A 13,088-nucleotide genomic window follows, 5' to 3' on the forward strand; every position below is an offset into this window, starting at 1 on the left:
CCTTGAAGAGTTTGGCTTTAGTTAATTCGGTGTATTTCATTGAGTCTTACTAGGTGCTAAGCCCCAGGTCCAAACCCCTATTAGGTGTAAAACCTTTGTGGGTGTGGATTGGTAACTAAGGTGGGGCCCAATGTGGGGCTAACTAAAGGGAGGTCCAAACTCCAGAGCCAATCATAGGAGCCTAAGTTCTGGTCATTCGGATGACGTTTGATGACATCTGAAATCCTATAAGAAGAGAAAACAGAGCCATTTGTGCAGGGCTCTGGCTCGAGATGGTGAGATGCGGAGACTCCAGGCATCTATAGCTAAGAAGCTCTCCAGCTCGTAAACCTGGATGCTGAGACTTTGTTAAACTCTGGTAACTATAAGTTGGGATTTGAATCAGACAAGGTCTGTCTGTCGATGTTTGTACTTTGTTTGTATTTTGCTCTGAATTTCAGGGTGCTGGTTTTTTCCCCTGAACTAAGTGAATGATATTTGTATGCTGAATTAAAGTAAGCTTGTCAACCCCTTAACGTTGCTTTCATGACTAAAGCAGATCAAAAGAACCTGTGCTTTTGCAGCGTGCTGGTGTGCTTGTTGTCGAGGTTGTGTTGGTCTTTCACCCCCACAACAGCTGCTAGCCGGATTGTTAGAACAGAGAGGGGGAGATCCTTTTGGGGGAACAGTAGAGAAATTCTGGAGAGTTACCTGGGCATACTTAAAATTGAAGTTTGGGGAAGAACCAGGCAATCAAAGGCAACGGCTGCAGGGGTAGAGGATATTTCCAGTGTGAGAAGTCTAGGAGTGGAGAAAACGTCTAATGTGAAGAGATTTCTAAGGAATATTAGGAAAAAATTGAGAAAGTGAGGATTGTAACGTGGAGAAGAATGACAGCTCAATCTACTTATTTGTCTGTTATTTACCTATCTATCATCTATCTATACCTTTTTTTAAATCTATGCCAATGACATCTATAGTCAGTCAAAAGAGATTGATATAACAAGCCTCATAAGAAAAACTAAGTTAATGAAGAATGTGTACAGCCCAGATTATGACGTGCACAACCTTCTGAATTACTTTATCAGTACATGTTTTTTTTTTTTTAACAGGGGCTTTGTATTAATAATCTGGCCTCAGACTATGAGGCAGGGGAATAAATTGAAGTGCTTTTGAAAAATGTTCTCATTGCTTTCAACAGCCAATGACCTCTCCCTGAATAAAAAAAAAATCAACACCGAAATTCTCCTAGTAATGTGATAGATCTGCAAATTATGGGACACCACAATCTTAGAAGAATCAAGAGTATTAGAAAGATGCATAGCAGTGTTAAGTAGTGATTTGCCCACCACATGAGGGCAACAAAGACACCAGAAAAGGATGTGGGCCAGTCATACAGCAATGGATAATAGATGAATGTGACAAATGTTACCCTGGTAGTCCCAAAACATTGGAGGAACTAGAGGACAGTCTCACATAATCTTCTGTTGAAATTTATGGAAGTTCATGCACATATGAATCATTCAAGAGATATAGGAGGAGTAGTGATATTGATGAGATTCTACATTTATCTCAATATTAAACTATTTCAGTGAGACAAATCTTTCTAGAAGACAGTCTCATTACTCACTTCATCATCTCGTTCATACTCTTTCAACTTTCCAGGGTATTGAACTGGCAAAATTCTGTAGCAAAGAGACTTGATTCCTCTTACCTGCCTTTCTCTGTACTATCACCCCCTCTCACTTCTCTGCTTGAAGTTTACAATTCAATGTAATTTATGACCTGAGTGACTTTGGAAAAGTTGTTTAAACTCTCTGAAATGTTCCCTCATCTATAAAATGAAAGGGGTTGGACTAGATGGCCTCTTAGATCTCTTCTGGCTCTAAATCTATAATCCTAGAGCATTAAGAAATGCAAAATAGATAATTTGATTACATTAAATTTAAAAGTTTTGCACAAACAAAGCCAATGAAGCCAAGATTAGAAGAGAAGGAGAAAGCTGGGAAACAATCTTTAGAGCAAGTGTCTCTGATAAAGGCCTCATTTCTCAAATATATAGAGAACTGAGTCAAATTTCTAAGAATACAAGGAATTCCCCAATTGATAAATGGCCAAAGGATAAGAGCAGGTGTCTATAGGCATATGAACAAATGTTCTTAATCACTATTGATTAGAGAAATGCAAATTAAAACAACTCTGAGGTGCCACCTCATACCTATCAGATTGGCTAATATGACAGAACAGGAAAATAATAAATGTTGGAGAAGATGCGAGAAAATTGGAACACTAATGCATTGTTGGCAGAGTTGTGAACTGATCCAACCATTCTGGAGAGCAGTTTGGAGCTATATCCAAAGGACTGTTAAACTGTACATACCCTTTGATCCAGCATAAGAAAGGGGAAAGGACCTATATGTACAACAGTATTTATGGCAGCTCTTTGTAGGGGCAAAGAATTGGAATTTGAGGCAATACCCAGCAATTGGGGAATGGCTGAACAAATTGTGGCTTATGAATGTAACAGAATACTATTGTTCCATAAGAAATGATGAGCATGCAGATTTCAGAAAAACATATAAAGAATTACATGAATTGATGCTGAGTGAAGTGAGCATAACCAGGAGAAAATTATACACAGTAACAGCAATGTTGTGTGGTGATCCACTATGACAGACTTAACTCTTCTCAGCAATACAATGATCCAAGACAATTCCAAAAGACTCATGATGGAAAATGCTATCCACATCCAGAGAAAGAACTACGGAATCTGAATGCAGATCAAAGCACACTATTTTCACTTTTTTGTTGTCTTTCATTTTTTGTTTCTCATGGTTTTTCCCTTTTGCTCTAATTCTTCTCTCACAACATGACTAATGAGGAAATATGTTTAATATGATTGTACATGCATAACCTATATCAGATTGCTTGCTATCTTCGGGAGGGAGGAGGAAAGGGAAGGAGAAAAATTTAAAGCTCAAAATCTTACAAAAATGAAGGTTGAAAAGTATCTTTACATGTAATTGGAAAAAATGAAATACTATTAAGTGCAAAAAAACCCTAAAAATCTATGTTCCTATAAGCCTAATGTAATAGTTAACTCACAAGAAATTACTTACATGGCAATCTTTACTACTCCAGTGCAATCATGGCAAAAGGTGAATTGAGATCATGGAGAGAAACCAGACTGAAATACTATCAAAAATCTATATCACAGAATCACATGGGCAGCTAGGTACCACAGTGGATTCAGTGCTGGGACTGGAGTCAGAAAGCCTCATCTTCCTGAGTCCAAATGTGGCCTCAAACACTTACTAGTTGTATGACCCTGGGCAAGTCACTTAACATTGTTTGCTTCAGTTTCTTATCTATAAAATGAGCGAGAGAAGGAAATGGCAAAGCATTCCAGTATCTTTGACAGGAAAACCCCAAAGAGAATATGAAGAGTTGGCCATGATGGAAACTAGTGAACAAAAATAATCACAGAATGACAGAGTTGAAAGTTATTTCTGAAGTGATCCATTTCAAACAAATGGCATTTACAACACTCCTCCTTCTCCTCCTGTGTCACCATTTCTGTACCTTTGCTTATACCGTATTTCCTTTGCCTAGAACATTATTCTCCACTCCCCATTTCTGATTATTGAGTTCCAATTTACCCAGAGATCTTCTGAAGCCAACTTGCACCTGCTACTTTGTTGATCATCTAGAGTTAAGAGTTCTCACTTAAGAAAGTGATGGGGAAAATGTAAATAATGCTAATTAAGCTTAAAAGTTATTGGGGGGGGACATGGAACCAAGATGGTGGCTTGAAAACAGGGACTTGCTTAAGCGCTCCCCCAAATCACTCCAAAAGTCTGTAAAAATGGCTCTAAATGAATTCGAGAGCTACAGAACCCACAAAATAACAGAGGAAAACAAGTCTTCAGCCCAAGACGGCCTGGATGGTCACTGGGAAGGGTCTATCGCACCATGCTGGGAGCAGAGCATGGCCCAACGCAGGCTAAACCAGGACGAACTAGAAAAGGAATAGACCCAGTGGAGTGGGCCTCAGGGCCCTGATTCACTGAACTGTGACATTACCAGATTTCTCAACCCACAAACACCAAAGACAACAGAGCAGGTCAGTGAGAAAACTGATGGATCTGGGTGAGGGAAGTGTGCTTTCTGGCCAAAGACCTGGGGCTGTGGAGGGGACTGCAGTGGCATCAGTGGCAGCAGCAGCAACAGCAGCAGCATGGCAGCTGCTTCCAGCCCCAGGCCCACACAGTGTGAAGAATCAAGTGGCTAATCAGAGAGGGAGTGTAGAGATTGCTTTGCTGGCCCTGAGGCAGGGTTCTCTTGCTTTGTCCTGCTTGGACCTGGGTCACGGTCCTTGTTGGTGCTTCATTGAGGAGGAGGAGGGCTGGCATGGCAGAGCTTTGTGGTGGCTGTAGAGAGGGAGTCTTCCTGGTGGTTACATGGTAGAAAGGAGTACCTGCACTCACAGAACAGAGCACAGGCCAGGAGAGGAACGTCATACCACCTCAGAATAGAAGTAGCTCTGAAAACAGCAATGTAAAACCACAAAAGCTTGGAACAAAGCACTCTTCACTCTGAAAGCAGTCATACCCTTACAAAAAGCTGAAAAGTCAAATAATTGGCTGAGAAAATGAGCAAGCAGCATAAAAGGACTCAGACTATAGAATCTTTCTTTGGTGACAAAGAAGATCAAAACATACAGCCAGAAGAAGTCAACAAAGTCAAAGAGCCTACATCAAAAGCCTCCAAGAAATATATGAATTGGTCTCCGGCCATGGAAGAGCTCAAAAAGGATTTGGAAAAGCAAGTAAGAGAAGTAGGGGAAGGATTGGGAGGAGAGATAATAGTGGTGCAAGAAAATCATGAAAAACAAGAAAGTGACTTGCTAAGGGAGACCCACGAAAATACTGAAGAAAATAACACCTTAAAAATAGACTAACTGAAATGGCAAAAGAACTCCAAAAAGCCATTGAGGTAAAGAATGCCTTAAAAGGCAGAATTGGATGGGTGGAAAAGGAAGTCCAAAAGACCACTGAAGAAAATATTGCCTTGGAAATTGGAGTGGAGCAGGTGGAAGCTAGTGACTTTATAAGAAATCAAGAAATTATAAAGCAGAACCAAAAGAGTGGAAAAATGGAAAACAATGTGAAATATCTCCTTGGAAAAACCACTGACCTGGGGAATATATCCAAGAGAGAAAATTTAAAAATTATTGGACTACCTGAAAGCCATGATCAAAAAAAGAGCTGAGATATAATTTTTCAAGAAATTATCAAGGAAAACTTCCCCGATATTCTAGAACCAGAGGGTAAAATAGAAATTGAAAGAATCCACTGATTACCTCTTGAAAAAGATCCCAAAAAGAAAACTCTTAGGAATATTGTGGCCAAATTCCAGAGTTCCCAGATCAAGGAGAAAATACTGCAAGCAGCCAGAAAGAAACAATTTGAGTATTGTGAAAACACAATTGGGATAACACAAGATCTAGCATCTTCTACATTAAGGGAGCAAAGGGCATGGAATATGATATTCCAGAGTTCAAAGGCACTAGGATTAAAACCAAGAATCACCTACCCAGCAAAACTGAATATAATGCTTCAGGGCAAAACATGGATTTTCAATAAAATAGAAGAGTTTCAAGCATTCTTGATGAAAAGACCAGAGCTGAATAGAAAATTTGACTTCCCAATACAAGGATCAAGAGAAGCATGAAAAGGTAAACAGGAAAGTGAAATCATAACGGACTTACTAAAGTTAAACCATTTTGATTACATTCCTACATGGAAAGATGATGTTTGTAACTCATGAGACCTTTCTCAATATTAGGGTAGCTGAAGGGAATATACATATATATATATTTATAGACAGAGGGCACAGGGTGAGTTGAATATGAAAGGATGATATCTAAAAAAATAAAAGTAAAATTAAGTGGTGAGAGAGGAATATATTGGGAGAAGAAGAAAGGGAGAGATAGAAGGGGCTAAATTATCTCAAATAAAAGTGGCAAGAAAAAACAATTATAATGGAAGGGAAGAGGGGGCAGGTGAAAGGGAATGAGTGAATCTTGCTCTCATCAGATTTGACTTAAGGAGGGAATAACATACACACTCAATTGGGTATCTTACCTACAGGAAAGTAGGGAGGAAGGGGATAAGGGGGGGATGATAGAAGGGAGGACAGATTGGGGGAGGAGGTAATCAAAAGTAAACACTTTTGACAAGGGACAAGGTCAAGGGAGAAAACTGAATAAAGGCAGACAGGATAGGATGGAGGGAAATATAGTTAGTCTTTCACAACACGACTATTATGGAAGTGTTTTGCATAATGATACATGAGTGGCCTATGTTGAATTGCTTGCCTTCTCAAAGAGGGTGAGTGAGGAGGGAAGAAGGAAGAGAATTTGGAACTCGAAGTTCTAAAAACAAATGCTCAAAAAAAATTGTTTTTACATGCAACTGGGAAATAAGATATACGGCAATGAGGCATAGAAATCTATCTTGCCGTACAAGAAAGTAACGGGAAAGAGGATGATAGAGGGAGTGGGATGATAGAAGGGAAGGCAGACTGGGGAAAGGGGCAATCAGAATTTATCCTGTCTTGGGGTGGGGGGTGGAAGGTAGAGATGGGGAGAAAATTGGTAACTCAAAATCTTGTGGAAATCAATGTCGAAAACAAAAACTATTAAATAAATAAATAAATGTGCTTCCTTTCTTAAAAAAAAAGGTTATTGTGGGAACTTTTCTTCAGAGAGATGGTTGTTACATATTTACCAGCATACCAGTGGTACCCTACAAGACTTGACTCTAATGCCACCTTCTCCATGAAACTTGCACTGATAACTCCCCAACCAGAAGTGAATTATCGCCTTCTAAGTGATTTCTTATGACACCTTGTTTAAATCTTTCCCATGTACTTATATTCTAGTTTGTATTAAAGATAAGTTCATATATTTGTTATGTTAGATTGTAAAGTCCATGAGAGCAGAGAATTAGTCTAATTTAATTTGATAACTTCCTCACAGCCTAGCAATGTACTTTGCACATAGGAGGCATTAAATAATATTTGTTGTTGTTGAATGAGTGAATGAACATCATGGCTTCAGAACACTTTAGAAATTATTCAATTGGAGAGTGGCTGAACAATTTATACATACAATTCTGATGGGATGCTATTATGCTATGAGAAATGACAAGTAGGATGATTTTATAAAAACTAGGAAAGACTGACATGAACAGATGCAAAGTGAAGTGGGCAGAACCAGGAGAATATTGTTCGCCGTAACAGCAATATTATATGATGAGGAATTGTGAATGACTACCTATTCTCAGCAAGTCAGTAATCCAAGACAATCCCAAAGGACTCATAATAAAAAAAAAATGCTATCTGCCTCAAGAGAAAGAGCTGCTGCTGTCTGAATACAGACGAAAGCATGCTATTTTTCACTTTTTCTTTTCTTTTCTTTTTTTTCTTCAAGTCTTCTGGTGCAAAATGATTAATATGGAAATGTTTTATATGACTGCACAAGTATAAACTAAATCAGATTGTTCACCATCTCAGGGAGGGGGAGAAAAGAGGGAGGGAAGGATAGAATTTGGAACTCAAAACTAAAAAAAACTTAAAAATTGTTTTAACATGTAACTAGGGAAAAATAAAATACTATTTAAAATGAATGAAAAACTAATGGATATTTTTAGCCTAGTGGCTAAATTTATGTAGGTGTTTAAGTATCATATTATATTCCAAAACTCATAACTGAAAAGGGCAATATCTCTGGGCTTGTGTTAAGAGCTACTACAAGAATGAATGAGATAGCTAAGGAGTAAGCAACAGCTCAAGCTACAGGAAAATTGAGTTTAAAAAGACCTAAATGTCTGCTTCCTCCCTAGAAATTTTCCGGGATGAAATCACACATCATTTGATTAAAAATTAACTGCAGATATTGGACAACAAAACATAGAATACAGTGATAAAGGAGAGATGATCTGAGAGATATTCTAACCTTTTTGAGCTGAAAAGCCATAGGCAAGAATTCAAGCTATCCAGGTAAGCATTATTTCTGTTCAGTTTCCTCTTTTTTCCCCCAAAGACAGGCCCTTCTTTTTGGTCAAATGTTTCATTTTCTCCATGGAGCCTTCGTAGACCTCCAGTCTACAATGTTAATGAATGCTATCAAATCAACTCTTGGACTGGGTTAAAAGACTTCTTCCCTGCTCCTCCCCTTCCAGTAACCTAAACATGCCAGCAGTCTTCCTCAGATTTGTGCTCTTACTCTCACTTGAATGAGGCCTAAAGTTCAGAATGGGAAGAGAGGAGGGGAATTTATATTTAAATGGCCTAGTATATGTACTCCAGGCCATTGTGCTTCATATTCACTAAAATGGGGGAGAGGGATTATTTTCAGTACTTAGAGCTGCTAAGCATATTAAAGCATTGTGATGGGGAGATAGATGAACAGAGAAGTAACCTGACAAACTCAGGGGAAAACTCTCCCTGAGTTTGGAGAAGCATTTTATTCTTAATGTCTATAATTAGCCAAATATTCATAGCATTTTAGAGCTGGAAATTGCCTTAGGTATCAACTAGTCTAACTCTGTCATTTTGCTTTTAAGGAAAGCAAGGCCTAAGGAGAAGTTGAAGGCAGTGAGCTATAGTGTAAGAGATTTGGCTTTGAATCATGGCTCCAACATTTACTAAGTTTATGATTGTAGGTAAATTATTCATTCTTTCTGAATTCCAATTTCTTCAAAAACAAAATGGATCTATCCTCTCTTCCTCAAAAGGGTTTGTGGCAAAAGTGGTTTTGTAACCCAAAAAACACCATAGAAGTAAATGTTTTTATTAGTTCCGAACAAATACAATACTGTTTTCTACCTAAATTATCTAGATGTTTGGGAGAAAAGAAGTGACTCTTTCTGAGTTACTTAGATTGACTACACTGGCTAAACTCTCTGGATAACTTGTAGTCTTCCAATTTAGATCTATGAACCTGGAATAAGATAGGAGCCAATAGAGATTATTTTAAAAAGGAATGAATGCTTAGGATTAGGTGTAGGTGATTTGAAGAAAAGGAAATAATTCTTTTTTAAAAAAATATGAATACAATGTCTTTCAATTGATACCTTTTGAATAGTTGCAGCAGCTGGCTTTCAGATTAAGATCTCCCATACCTTATACACCCAGTATTGTAGTTTCTTCTTGGCACTTCTGTAATTAGTGAGAATCTCCTGTTATGAGTCATCAGTGGAAATGATAAAAATGATTTTCTGAGATATTTCTATATCTCTGGAAACCTAAATGGGCCAAGTTCCAATAAGCAAAAATTCTCGTAAGAATGTAAAGCCCTGCATCAGATAATGTAGGGATTTGCCTTGAACCTTGAGATCCCCATATGAATGATCTTACAGAAAACAAAAGTGATTCGTGTACAGTATTTTGGTCTGAAATGAAACTCTCTTCTTGTAACCACACTGGCACTTGAGTTCTGATCAGTGATATGTTGCCTAGTTAATCAGGGACCAGTAATATGTGATATGATTCAGGAAAAAAGCAGACTCTAATGTGTTTTACTATAATTTGGAGCCAGTTTAGTGAAAAGGAATGAGAGCTAGATCTGAGCTAAGAGGCCCTGGGGAAGAGGAAGAGAATAAGCATTTACATAGCACCAATATACCAGGCATTGTGTCAAGAGCTTTACCAATATTATCACATTTGATTCTCACAACAACCCTTCATATACCCATTTTACAGTTGAGGAAACTGATGCAAAAAGGTTAAATGACTTGCCCAGGGTCACACAACTAATAAGTTTCTGAGGCTATATTTGAACCAAGATCTTTTCTGATTCTGGGACCAGTGCTCTACACATTGGGCCAACAGGTCTGGGGCCTAAATCCTGCCTACATGACTTTGATCAAGTTACAACTTCTCTGGGCCTCAGTTTCTTCATCTTTAAAATACATTGGTTGAATTGCATTGTCCTGGAGATTCCTTCCAATTCTATATCTCTTATCCCTATAAGCTTATGATTTGAATTGGAATTCTAACTTTACCACTTAGCAGCTATGTGATTTTAGGTAAGTCATTTCCTGTCTTTTGGATTTGTTTCCTTATCTACCAAAAATATTGGATTAGATCATTTAATATTCCCTCTGACTATATGTCAAAGATCCTACAAATTTCAAAACCACTCCAAAGTAAATATGCATGCATGTATACATTTTTATCATTCCTCCACCCATTGCACCAATATATTTATTCAGTACGTATGTTTTAATGGCTGATAACTTTTGTTCTGGTAGAAATCAGAAAGATGTAGAAATCCAGAAGAACTCATGGTAAATTCCCAGCCTAGATTCTTGGTTCAGTACACTGACATTTTTCAAGTAGATGCTTGCTAGGGGAATAATGGATCCATTAAAGAGAGAGGTCATGGGGGAAGTATGACCACCGGCACACAATCTCCACAGGTGATGGAATGAAGAATCCACAAGCATGACGAACTGGAAAAGAAATCCACTAAATGCAAGTTCAAAGAATGAAGAATAGCTATGGAATGCTGGGAAACGAGTGCCAGGGGTGAATTTTTAAAGATCCTTGAGTGATTACTGCCTCCATGCCCCAGATTGGCTATCCCCTGACCACAACTGGTGGCCAGTATACAGACACACCCCTCGTCTATCCCAACCTGGATGACTTATGAGCTAATTCAGGGTCAGCAATAACTTCTCTCTTTCCTTTCCTTCTCCTCCACCTATTCCCCACACAGACTCATGACAAGTCAGACTCAGCACACTGTAATTTCTGAAAGATTTCCAATCCCTGGACTAGAACAATCCTATGCTGCCTAGGAGGTAAAAGGTTGAGCTTCCAATTAATCCCAGAACCTGCAAATAATAGCTAAAGCTTCAAAATAACACTGTGTCTGCATGGAGAATTTGCTGGAAAGAATCAGTCATCTATTACTTTAGCCATAATTTCTGGTCAATAGTATTTACTATCCAATATCCCTTGTATTATACAGTGTAAAAGTATGTAGCAATTATTTTAAAATACCATTCATAAAGGCCACTTCAAAATTGCTCTCATAACCAAAATTATTGCTATTGTTTTGCTGAATGAGACAAAAATAAAAGTTTCAGGAGGCATCATGGTACAAGGGAAATAGCCCTGACTCTGGATTTAGTGTACCTGGGTTCAAATTCCTCCCAAGATAACTTAATATTTGTTCATGACTTAGGAAAGGTACTTAACTTCTCTGATCCTCAGTTTCCTTACCTGTAAAATGAGAGAGTTAGACTACATGACTTCCAAGGTACCTTTTAGTATTAAATCTAAAATACTGTATCCTTTTTGGTAATAACAATTCACATCTGAATAACATTTGTAAGGTTTGAAAAGAATTTTCCTCGCAACCTTGTGAAGTAGGGAAGACTAGCATTGTTTTCATCCCCTTCTAGAGAAGGAAGCTGAGACTCTAGGGAGTAAAGTGACACATATTTAGTCACACAGATTTAGATCCAAATCTCATGATCCCAAATCCAATGTGCTATGTACCACATCACAAACAACTATTTCATCGTTGGTGACTTTTTTTTCTTGTGATCATTCCTGTACCTTGATTTTCCCTCAAAGGAATACAAGAGAGTTGAGGAATTATATTCTCTAAAATGTGCTATGAAGCTTCATATTTGAAAACCACATAGAAAACATTATTTTAGTTAAGACAACAGTAAAAAAAAAAGCAACAGCATACAGTCTCTGTAAGCCAGTCATGTGATATGTATGTATTCATTCAAATATGTGGATAGCCACATATATGTATATATAATGGAAAGCAGGTTGTAGTGGCCAGAGAACTGGATCTGAAGCCAGGAAGACTTGAATAAATCTCAATGTCCTAGACCTGAGGTATTAAATCAAGATCAGAAAAACTACCAAGTGAGACCAGAACCAGATTAAAATATAATTGAGAAATGTTTAACAAAATAAATAAAAATGCAATGTCATAGATCATTTTAACTGTGTTAACTTGTGGTTTTCTAAGTCAATAAGCAAGGATCTATTTGTATTTCAGTTTGACACCACTGGCTAAAGCTATCAGATGCTGAGAAGATGCTGGCCTTCATTAGTAAGAGGGAGTTTCCTCCCTGGGGAGCTCTCTAGTCTTTATCAATGAAATCATAGGTCCAGTCTCTATCCTTATGCCTAACCCCATCCCTATCCCTATTAAATGAGCCTACTATCAAAAAGAAGCCAACTAAAAAAAACACTACACTTCAATACATCATTTTAATTCAGTAAATATCAGGATTAGTCCCTTCAGTTACTTAGGTGATCCAATAAGGAAGCCAAAATGATTATTTGGTTATAACATCAGTTAAATTGGGTGGCATTACCTACATCTATCCAAGTTGTTGAGGCATCCAGTGCTAGAAAAAGGAACTGTCCAGCAAACCATTGGAGCTATGGAGTGCTGAATAGAAGCCCAATAATTACAAATAACACTGGTAGAGAAGAAATCCACAGTCCCATTTGAATCTACTTCCTAGCTAATAAAGATGCTCCCAGCATCTTTTCCATACACCTAACATATCATTGGGCCTAGGGTCAAATTATGCTCACACAACACAAAAAGGGGGGGTGGCATAGTAAATACATGGACTGTTGGGAAAGCTTCTTTCTCAACAATATGTAAATCCATTTAGAATGACAACTATAAATAATTTTAATGTTCACCCATAACATATATTCCTGAAAAGAGGATGTAACTAGATTATATATCATTACCTCTTCTAGTCAGACTTCTTTGGTATAAGTTTTGATGGGTTTGTGTGGGAAAAAAAAATGGGAAAAGAGCACTATCTTAGAGTCAAAAAGCTCAGTAGACCTGGTTTTAAGTCTTCTCTGTACTTCTGACTCTCTGTGTGACCTTGGGCAACTCACTTCACATCTCTAACTCTCAGTTTCCTCTTCTGAAAAGAGAGAAGATCAAACTAGATTATCTTAGAGCCAACTAATATTGAGAGACAGAGAAAGAGAGAGAGAGACAGAGAGAGAGAGAGAGAGAGAGAGAAAGTGGGCATATGAGG

This window comes from Trichosurus vulpecula, chromosome 1, assembly GCF_011100635.1.
Source record: "Trichosurus vulpecula isolate mTriVul1 chromosome 1, mTriVul1.pri, whole genome shotgun sequence".
NCBI lineage: Eukaryota > Metazoa > Chordata > Mammalia > Diprotodontia > Phalangeridae > Trichosurus > Trichosurus vulpecula.